Source organism: Salvelinus alpinus, chromosome 5 (assembly GCF_045679555.1).
Source record: "Salvelinus alpinus chromosome 5, SLU_Salpinus.1, whole genome shotgun sequence".
NCBI lineage: Eukaryota > Metazoa > Chordata > Actinopteri > Salmoniformes > Salmonidae > Salvelinus > Salvelinus alpinus.
This window is the reverse complement of record NC_092090.1, coordinates 59197082-59207225: the sequence shown is the minus strand read 5'-3', so window position 1 is coordinate 59207225 and position 10144 is coordinate 59197082. Positions and strand designations below refer to the sequence as shown.

Here is a 10144-nt window from a genome sequence, read left to right as displayed (position 1 = left end):
GAACCAGACATAAAGCTCCCTTCCCCCATTTGTAGCCTAGAACCATCCATCCTCTTAGCAATAATTGATATTTTACAGTTTCCGGTGACTCCTGGCTGCCTCTCTCCTGGAGACAAAGAGGACACAGAGACTTTTTCACGGTCACACTTGATCATCAAAGAGGCAGAAGAGCCAGAGGAACCACTGCTGGCTTCCTCCTGAGGGAGACAAGAGCTCCTTTCATGGGGGAAAACAGTGGGAACTCTGTGCTAAGGACCCCAAAGTTAATGCATCATGCGCTGCATATTTGTACTCTTTTGGGGGATAGAAGGGTATATAGCCAGGAGCAAGGCAGAAGGCTGTGAATGAGTGTATGGATGGATCATGTGGTCGGGTAATTGAATCCAGAAGACCGGGTCATTGACTTGGGCCTGCACTGCTGACATGGTACTCCACTTCCATGTTTTTTTAACTGCATGTGTATGCGAGCATGCGTGTGTATGTGTGTCTTTCTGCGAGTGTGTATTTCTTTGAGTGTGTGTGTGTAGCATAGACTAAACAAAGCGCCCCCTATGCACAGCTAGACTGCAAACTAGGGCACAGTCACGATGTGACACAGAGGTCGACCGCAGCTTCAGACCACACTGTGACCACAAAGAGAAGGTCTGAGCCAATCATATCCCAGTCAAACCCAGAGAAAGCAGTTAAATGTGTCTTGATTGACACATGACGTTTCTACGTTGTGTTTTTAATGTAAAGCCCTTTCTAAAATAGACCTCCCTCCACTAACTTCCAAATTCAGTTTGTGATACTAACCTGGGCATAAGTGACATAGGCAACATCGCCTAAAACTCCTGGTCGAACAGCAAAATATTTATTTGCATATGCAACCAAATTGGTCGGACTTTAGAGCCCAGTCTCCACCATCAAGAGGGGGCCACTAAAATGTTTTGCCTGTGAGGTGGGGGGACCCCCAATTAAATCTCGCCTGGGGCCCCCAAAAGGCTAGGGCAGGTCCTAATACTAATTCACAACATCCCAAAGAACTCTCGACTACTGTATTCAGTGTTTGGCTGTAGAACTGGCAGAGTAGAATTGTATAGAACTTACTGATTGTTAGAATGTAATATAACTTATTGAATGTAAGAATGTTATCAAACTTATTGTCAGAGTAGAACTTACAGTCGTGGAACTTACAGATGGTGGAGGTTCTCAGCCCAGCATTGCAATATCTGTCACACAGTTGCTCTCCCTCAACATGCCCTATAAGACCGGAATGAATGAGAAGGCATATCTGCGTTTAATCAGAGTCTTTTGAGAATGACAGGCACAATCTAACATTCACACACAACGTTTTTGTACGAGTATTTTCAAAGAGAAAGTTTGCAGATAGTGTATATCTCTTTTCTTGTGATTTGGCCAATTCAAATATCAACTTTAGTTGAATTTAAACAATGCCTTTGGCCTGAGCTCTGAAGTATTCCTGTACTGTATACAAATGTTGTGGTTTTGGATGGTTATGATTCCATCCAAAGTTTCTCTAACTCTATTGGTTAGAGAAATATGAAAATATGTGTTTACTCGTTATTTAGATGCTCAAAGCTTCTCATGCAATTTGTAAACGACAGTATTAGAAAAACAAACAAACCATACAGGATAACTTCCAGGTTTGACAGTCAAACTGTTAGGGGGGAATAGAGTGGGTGGGAAGTGCAATGACAAGTTGACTGACAGTCTAAACAGAAATTGGATCTTGGCACATATGACGGCTGTGTAGTGTGCCAGGTCTCTAGAAACAGCAACAGTGAGTCAGCCAAGCTAACAGCCCTAGAACCTAGAAGGGTCTTTTCAGAACCCTGCGTTACCACGGTAACAGGAACAGACTGCATCCACATCTGGCATCCATTTCAGCCCTAGCTGCAAAAAAAAAAATAGAAAGAAAGAAATGTATGAGTGAGGGAAAAATACAAATATTTTCTGCAATGCAAAGCAGAAAAGAAAATGGACTAAAAATATATATATATAAAATATAAATGTTTCTGTGGCTAGAATGCATGGAGAAAATGTTTTTATATTCTCCCAAACGTTGCGGATATTAGAGCGAGACTCACTGGATGACGTGCACTACTTGTAAAATTATATATTGGACTAAGCAGACTATTTCAGCATTGAGAGGGAAGTACAGGTTCATTCAAGGCAACATACGTTTTCATAGTAATTCCTGACTTAAAACTATACACATTTCGTTCAAAGTATCTTATCTACTGTCTGATGTTCATGTCAACATATTGTCTTACAGCAAAAGACATTGTTTAATTTTAGTGCTTTGTCACATTGAATGTAATTTAATGTAATGCTCAGCATGTGTAGCTTCAGTAACTATGAAATGACTTTTACTGGAAATGGAGCTGGCGTTTTCCCTCGCCCTAAACCACACACACACGCACACACACACGCACGCACACGCACACGCACACACACACACACACTAACCACAGCATGCTGAGGTCAGTGTTTCACCATAAGGAAATAACGCTGGGATCCCATGTGTGTTTATATATTTCCAGTGACATCTACTCGCTCTGTGATTTAACACTGTCATTATAATAGTATAATATAGCCCAAAACTCAAAACTCCCTCACAATGGCACCACACTCAAATTGGATATTCTGACATACTATGTTGGTTGAAGACAACCACATTGCATGACATCTCAAATAGACATTCGGCAACACTTATCTTTAGTAAAGTTCAGGTCAGTATTATGATATATCTGTCATAGAAAGACAAAAAGGGATTATGGGTAAGTAAACGAATAAGGGGTCTAGCATATTTAAAATAAGTTTGTCATGTAATGTAATTATGCTTAACATGTGGGTTTGAAGTGTCTGCAGATATTGAAACATCAGTATAATATTTTTTTGGGCAAATTATAACTAAATCAAAAGAGTTGCTCTACCAAAACAACAAGGCAGGCTAACGAAGTTGTGATTTGCAATGAAACATTTATCTCAGCACAGTATTAACCATAAGAGTCGAAGCCCTTTCTAAGCCGGGGGAGGGAGAGGGAGGGGGGATTGGGTACTACTAAGCTATATGGAATTGTTTTAAGAAGGTCATAACAAGGATCACTTTCCTATTTGATTTAGACTTTTAAGACCCCTTGAAGTATCAAGAAAATATATATATATATATTATTTGATGACACATTTTATTTAGCCTTACTGCTATTAGACCATAAAAATTGTCATGTTGGTATGAATGATTCGGGAGACAGGCGCAGGAATGCGTAATAGGGTTTTTATTCAGCCCAAATTGTGGCGTGCCGTGTAAAGGCACGGGGACGAAGACCAAACAAACACATACACAAAACACAGGGTTGAAAAGTTTTTTTTAAATGTACCTCGAATAAATACACACACGCACAATGATTAACACACGGGACGAGACCCGTAATCATCTGCACAATCCACAAGGGCATGAAAGCCCAAAAGACACAGCACAGGTACTCACAGGCACCAACGGACATTGGAACAATAATCGACAGCCCAAAGGAAACCAAAGGGCACAATTAATCAAGTACTAATCAGTGGGAATTAGGGGACAGGTGTGCGTAATGAAAGTTCCGGAGGGATCAGTGACACAAATGCATAGAATAACAGATTCACTACATGGGACAACAGATAGTCCCCTCATTAAATCTAAAGGAAGTTTGTTCTGAAGTGTCTATCCTATATCTGAGAGATATAAGAAAGATCAGGAAACATTTGTTATTTATTTTTTTACATGTATTTAGCCCCTTAGTTTTGTTACTAAACAGTCTCCATATCTGCTTCCATTCATTTTTTCAACTGGTACCGGTGGACCTTCAGATGAGTCTTGTGAGGCCTGTGGGTCTCCTAGAGCAAACCACAGAGGGGTCATTTGTGTGTATTAGTGTGTAGCCCAAACTGTTTCAGACGCCACAGACAGAAGTTGGCAGATCAGCTGTACCGACTTCAGACGAGTCCTAAGACACTTGTTGGGGTCGTAGAGCAAAACGGTGAACACCATCGTATTTGTGAGTCTTTTTCCATAGACGGGTCATAATAGTTTGTAGGCCAAACCGTTTGGACGCTACAGATTTTCGGGATGTCTCATGGTCTGACAAACATCGCTCTAGCTCTGTCACCTTTCACCACAGATGCGGTTACATAAGCGGATGCGGTAAATTGAGATGCATCCAGTGCAAATAAAACAGAAATCTCTAGCTTAAACTGACAGATTTCTATGGGTCTTTTTGTATTATGCTAATTATATTTCCTTGCGGACAATGACCTTACTAGCATTCAACCACACTTCTTCTGTAATGCAGACACTTAGCTAGTAATTATAGTTGTATGATTCATTAGTTATCATCTTGTCTTGTCGTAAACATGGCATTACTGGTGAATGGGAATCATTTGGGAGATAATGAATCCATCTACAATCCCTCTCCATCCAGATTGTTTTCTGGTGGAAAGAGAGGGGTATGCAAACAGTTGTCTGGGACTTTAAATAGCCTAAACTATTTTTTCCCCCTTTGTCAGCATAATTCTGCTGAGAGTGTATTAAGGAGCTCTGGTTCTAATAGAAAACAGGTCAGTCAAATGTTCTCTCTCTCCTTCCCTTCCCCTCTCTCTTTATCTCTTCCTTTTCTCTCTGTCTCTCACTGTCTCCCTCATTCCCTCTCGCCCTCTTTCTTTTCCATCTTTCCCTCTCTCTTTCCACACCCCCATCCACTATCTATAGAGAGGAGGCAGTGTGTCTCCAGGTTTCAGTTTTCACATATTCCAGAGTCAGACCCAGAGCTTTTTAACTTCCTCTCCAACCTGGAGTAGAGAACCTCACTATGCTCCAGAGATTGGGATGGAAAATGGTCACAAGATTCAGCTCTCTTCTATCCAAAAGCTGGAGAGGGAAATGATTCAGAGCAACAGAGCGTATATTTTTATGCACTGAACCAATGGTCCTACAGTCAATGTAATCAAAAGCATACTGATAAATACACTCAAGCCTCAAGCGGTTGCACACATTGAGTACATTGTATGAGATGCAGGCATTCTTTTCACTATTTTCTGTGCCAAGAATTACTAAAACGTATGTTGCCACCATGGACTTTCCCTCTCTGGCTTTCCCCCTTGCCTAACTTTCCCCCTTGCCTAACTAGCTTGCCTTATCGCTGTCTTGCTCTCTCCTTTTTCCAGCCAAGTCATGGTTATTCACACCCTCTTTATCCTGGCTTAATTTGCTGAGATGATACGGCTTTCCGTTCTGCCCACCCAGCTTTCTGCCTGAGACTCCAGGGGTTGATAATGGCCGTCTGACTCTCTAACGCTAAATGGAACACAGGGAGTGCGCGTCACTGCTTTGTGTGTGTGTGTGTGTGTGTGTCCCAGGCTCACACTGAAGCCATTACCCCCTCCTAGCCACACACACACACTGTGGCCATGTGTTTTCCATTAGCAGGCTGAGATTAGAGAGGGGAGCAGCAGTGGTAGTCTGTTTGCCCCGTAGCCTCTCTGATGTGGTCAGCGGCTGGACATCGATCATTGCAAAACTCCCACATCCGGCATGATGTCAACTCACGCCGCCTCCCTAACTCGCTAGTTATTCTCAAATCTAAATATGTAAACATTGAGCCCCCTCCCTCACCTCACACCACCACAATAGAAAAAACAACTGTTTTCTCCGTTGAGGGTCATAAAGCTTTTATTTAGGTGTGGAGATTAGTGACTAGATTCTATGGGGTTGTATGTAGTCTAGCACATGGCTGAATTGAAAAAAAGATTTAAAGCGTGGATATTGTCATTATTGCAGGATGTCCATCCTCTGGTTCGTGCCACATTGCCAAATGCTCAAAATGGACATATTCCAGCAGCAACTTATCATAATGTATTAGATGTACATGTATTATGTGTCAGCAGAGGGTATAGGCTGTTTTGGCTCTTAGACCTGAGCATAAGTAGGGCCAGTAGTTTGCCCTGACCATGTTACTTGACCAGGAATAACTCTGGGGACCCAAATTATTGTATATGCAACTCTAGTGTGCAACCCTGTTACCATGCCTACAGTTACCAACCCTATTTTACAGGCAGCAGTGTTTCCAGCAGACAGAGAAAGTCAGGGAGGAAGGCCTTAATTCCCTCTGCAGCCCTGAGGGCCCAGACAGGATCAAACACACAGCCAGACCCCTGTTACTGTTAGTGAAGCTTCCCGCCGCAGCACCACATTAGTGGAGAGAGAGGATAGAGGAAGTGTATGTCTCTATAACAAGCCCTGACGACTGCTGAGTGTGAGGAAACTAAGAGACAGGAGACAGGACGGATAGACACACACACAGACAGGGGCCTGCAGATCAGTTGGGGAAGAGAGAGGGGCTTCCGATTGGTTCCCCTCATTATGCATGTTCGGGACGGCGTGCTGGGAGTCTAGTACACTCACGATGGACATGATAGGAAGTAGGGAAGATATTTTTTAGATGGATGTTTGATCTTGCTCCAGATTCTGTGTGGAAACCTGCCCTCTAAATACACCTCTGCTGTCTTCAACCAGGATCTCAGCGATCACTGCCTCATTGCCTGCGTCCGTAATGGGTCCGTGGTCAAACCCATCATCACAGTCAAACGCTCCCTAAAACACTTCAGCGAGCAGGTCTTTATATCCGACCTGGCCCGGCTATCCTGGAAAGATATTGACCTCATTCCGTCAGTAGAGGATGGCTGGTTATTCTTTAAATGTGCTTTCCTCACCATCTTAAATAAGCATGCACCATTCAAAAAAAATTGAACCAGGAACAGATATAGCCGTTGGTTCACTCCAGACCTGACTGCCCTTGACCAGCACAAAAACATCCTGTGGCATACTGCATTAGCATCGAACAGCCCCCGCGATATGCAACTTTTCAGGGAAGTTAGGAACCAATATACACAGGCAGTTAGGAAAGCATAGGCTAACAGAAGTTTGCATCCTGTAGCACAAACTCCAAAAAGTTCTGGGACACTGTAAAGTCCATGGAGAATAAGAGCACCTCCTCCCAGCTGCCCACTGCACTGAGGCTAGGAAATACTGTCACCCCCGATAAATCTACGATAATCGAGAATTTCAATAAGCATTTTTCTACGGCTGGCCATGCTTTCCACCTGGCTACCCCTACCCGGTCAACAGCTCTGCACCCCCCACAGCAACTTGCCTAAGCCTCCCCCATTTCTCCTTCAGCCAAATCCAGATAGCTGATGTTCTGAAAGAGCTGCAAAATCTGGACCCCTACAAATTAGCTGGACTAGACAATCTGAACCCTCTCTTTCTAAAATTATCCGCCGCAATTGTTGCAACCACTATTACTAGCCTGTTCAACCTCTCTTTCGTATCGTCTGAGATCCCCAAAGATTGAAAAGCTGCCGCAGTCATCCCCCTCTTCAAAGGGGGCGACACTCTAGACCCAAACTGTTACAGACCTATATCTATCCTATCCTGCTTTTCTAAGGTCTTCGAAAGCCAAGATAACAAACAGATCACCAAGCGCAACATAGCTTCAGCGTGTAAATCAGCTAGAAAAATGTGTCGGCATCGAGTAATTGTCTCTGGCCCCCTCCCAGTTAGGGGGAGTGATGAGCTCTACAGCAGAGTCTCACAACTCAATCGCTGGTTGAAAACTGTTTTCTGCCCCTCCCAAAAGATAGAATTTGTAGATAATTGGCCCTCTTTCTGGGACTCACCCACAAACAGGACCAAGCCTGACCTGCTGAGGAGTGACGGACTCCATCCTAGCTGGAGGGGTGCTCTCATCTTATCTACCAACATAGACAGGGCTCTAACTCCTCTACCTCCACAATGAAATAGGGTGCAGGCCAGGCAGCAGGCTGTTAGCCAACCTGCCAGCTTAGTGGAGTCTGCCACTAGCATAGTCAGTGTAGTCAGCTCAGCTATCCCCATTGAGACTGTGTCTGTGCCTCGACCTAGGTTGGGAAAAACTAAACATGGCGGTGTTCGCCTTAGCAATCTCATTAGGATAAAGACCTCCTCCATTCCTGCCATTATTGAAAGAGATCGTGATACCTCACATCTCAAAATAGGGTTACTTAATGTTAGATCCCTCACTTCAAAGGCAGTTATAGTCAATGAACTAATCACTGATCATAATCTTGATGTGATTGGCCTGACTGAAACATGGCTTAAGCCTGATGAATTTACTGTGTTAAATGAGGCCTCACCTCCTGGTTACACTAGTGACCATATCCCCCGTGCATCCCGCAAAGGCGGAGGTGTTGCTTACATTTACGATAGCAAATTTCAATTTACAAACGTTTTCGTCTTTTGAGCTTCTAGTCATGAAATCTATGCAGCCTACTCAATCACTTTTTATAGCTACTGTTTACAGGCCTCCTGGGCCATATACAGCGTTCTTAACTGAGTTCCCTGAATTCCTATCGGACCTTGTAGTCATAGCAGATAATATTCAAATTTTTGGTGATTTTAATATTCATATGGAAAAATCCACAGACCCACTCCAAAGGCTTTCGGAGCCATCATCGACTCAGTGGGTTTTGTCCAACATGTCTCTGGACCTACTCACTGCCACAGTCATACTCTGGACCTAGTTTTGTCCCATGGAATAAATGTTGTAGATCTTAATGTTTTTCCTCATAATCCTGGACTATCGGACCACCATTTTATTACGTTTGCAATCGCAACAAATAATCTGCTCAGACCCCAACCAAGGAGCATCAAAAGTCGTGCTATAAATTCTCAGACAACACAAACATTTCTTGATGCCCTTCCAGACTCCTTCTGCCTACCCAAGGACGTCAGAGGACAAAAATCAGTTAACCACCTAACTGAGGAACTCAATTTAACCTTGCGCAATACCCTAGATGCAGTTGCACCCCTAAAAACGAAAAACATTTGTCATAAGAAACTAGCTCCCTGCTATACAGAAAATACCCGAGCTCTGAAGCAAGCTTCCAGAAAATTGGAACGGAAATGGCGCCACACCAAACTGGAAGTCTTCCGACTAGCTTGGAACGACAGTACCGTGCAGTATCGAAGAGCCCTCACTGCTGCTCGATCATCCTACTTTTCCAACTTAATTGAGGAAAATAAGAACAATCCAGAATTTCTTTTTGATACTGTTGCAAAGCTAACTAGAAAGCAGCATTCCCCAAGAGAGGATGGCTTTCACTTCAGCAGTAATAAATTCATGAACTTCTTTGAGGAAAAGATCATGATCATTAGAAAGCAAATTACGGACTCCTCTTTAAATCTGCGTATTCCTCCAGGGCTTAGCTGTTCTGGATCTGCACAGCTCTGCCAGGGCCTGGGATCGGGAGAAACACTTAAATGTTTTAGTACTATATCTCTTGACACAATGATGACAATAATCATGGCCTCTAAACCTTCAAGCTGCATACTGGATCCTATTCCAACTAAACTACTGAAAGAGCTGCTTCCTGTGCTTGGCCCTCCTATGTTGAACATAATAAACGGCTCTCTATCCACCGGATGTGTACCAAACTCACTAAAAGTGGCAGTAATAAAGCCTCTCTTGAAAAAGCCAAACCTTGACCCAGAAAATATAAAAAACTATCGGCATATATCGAATCTTCCATTCCTCTCAAAAAAAAATTAAAAAGCTGTTGCGCAGCAACTCACTGCCTTCCTGAAGACAAACAATGTATACGAAATGCTTCCGTCTGGTTTTAGACCCCATCATAGCACTGAGACTGCACTTGTGAAGGTGGTAAATGACCTTATAATGGCGTCAGACCGAGGCTCTGCATCTGTCCTCGTGCTACTAGACCTTAGTGCTGCCTTTGATACCATCGATCACCACATTCTTTTGGAGAGACTGGAAACCCAAATTGGTCTACACGGACAAGTTCTGGCCTGGTTTAGATCTTATCTGTCGGAAAGATATCAGTTTGTCTCTGTGAATGGTTTGTCCTCTGACAAATCAACTGTACATTTCGGTGTTCCTCAAGGTTCCGTTTTAGGACCACTATTGTTTTCACTATATATTTTACCTCTTGGGGATGTCATTCGAAAACATAATGTTAACTTTCACTGCTATGCGGATGACACACAGCTGTACATTTCAATGAAACATGGTGAAGCCCCAAAATTGCCCTCGCTAGAAGCCTGTGTTTC

The 10144-nt window shown here is 43.2% G+C and overlaps 1 long non-coding RNA gene across 1 annotated transcript in view; it reads left to right on the top strand.

Moving 5' to 3' along the window:
• The window catches only part of LOC139576408 (uncharacterized), a 530253-nt gene that overhangs the window by 382694 nt on the left and 137415 nt on the right, over positions 1–10144 (top strand). The window lies entirely within an intron of this gene.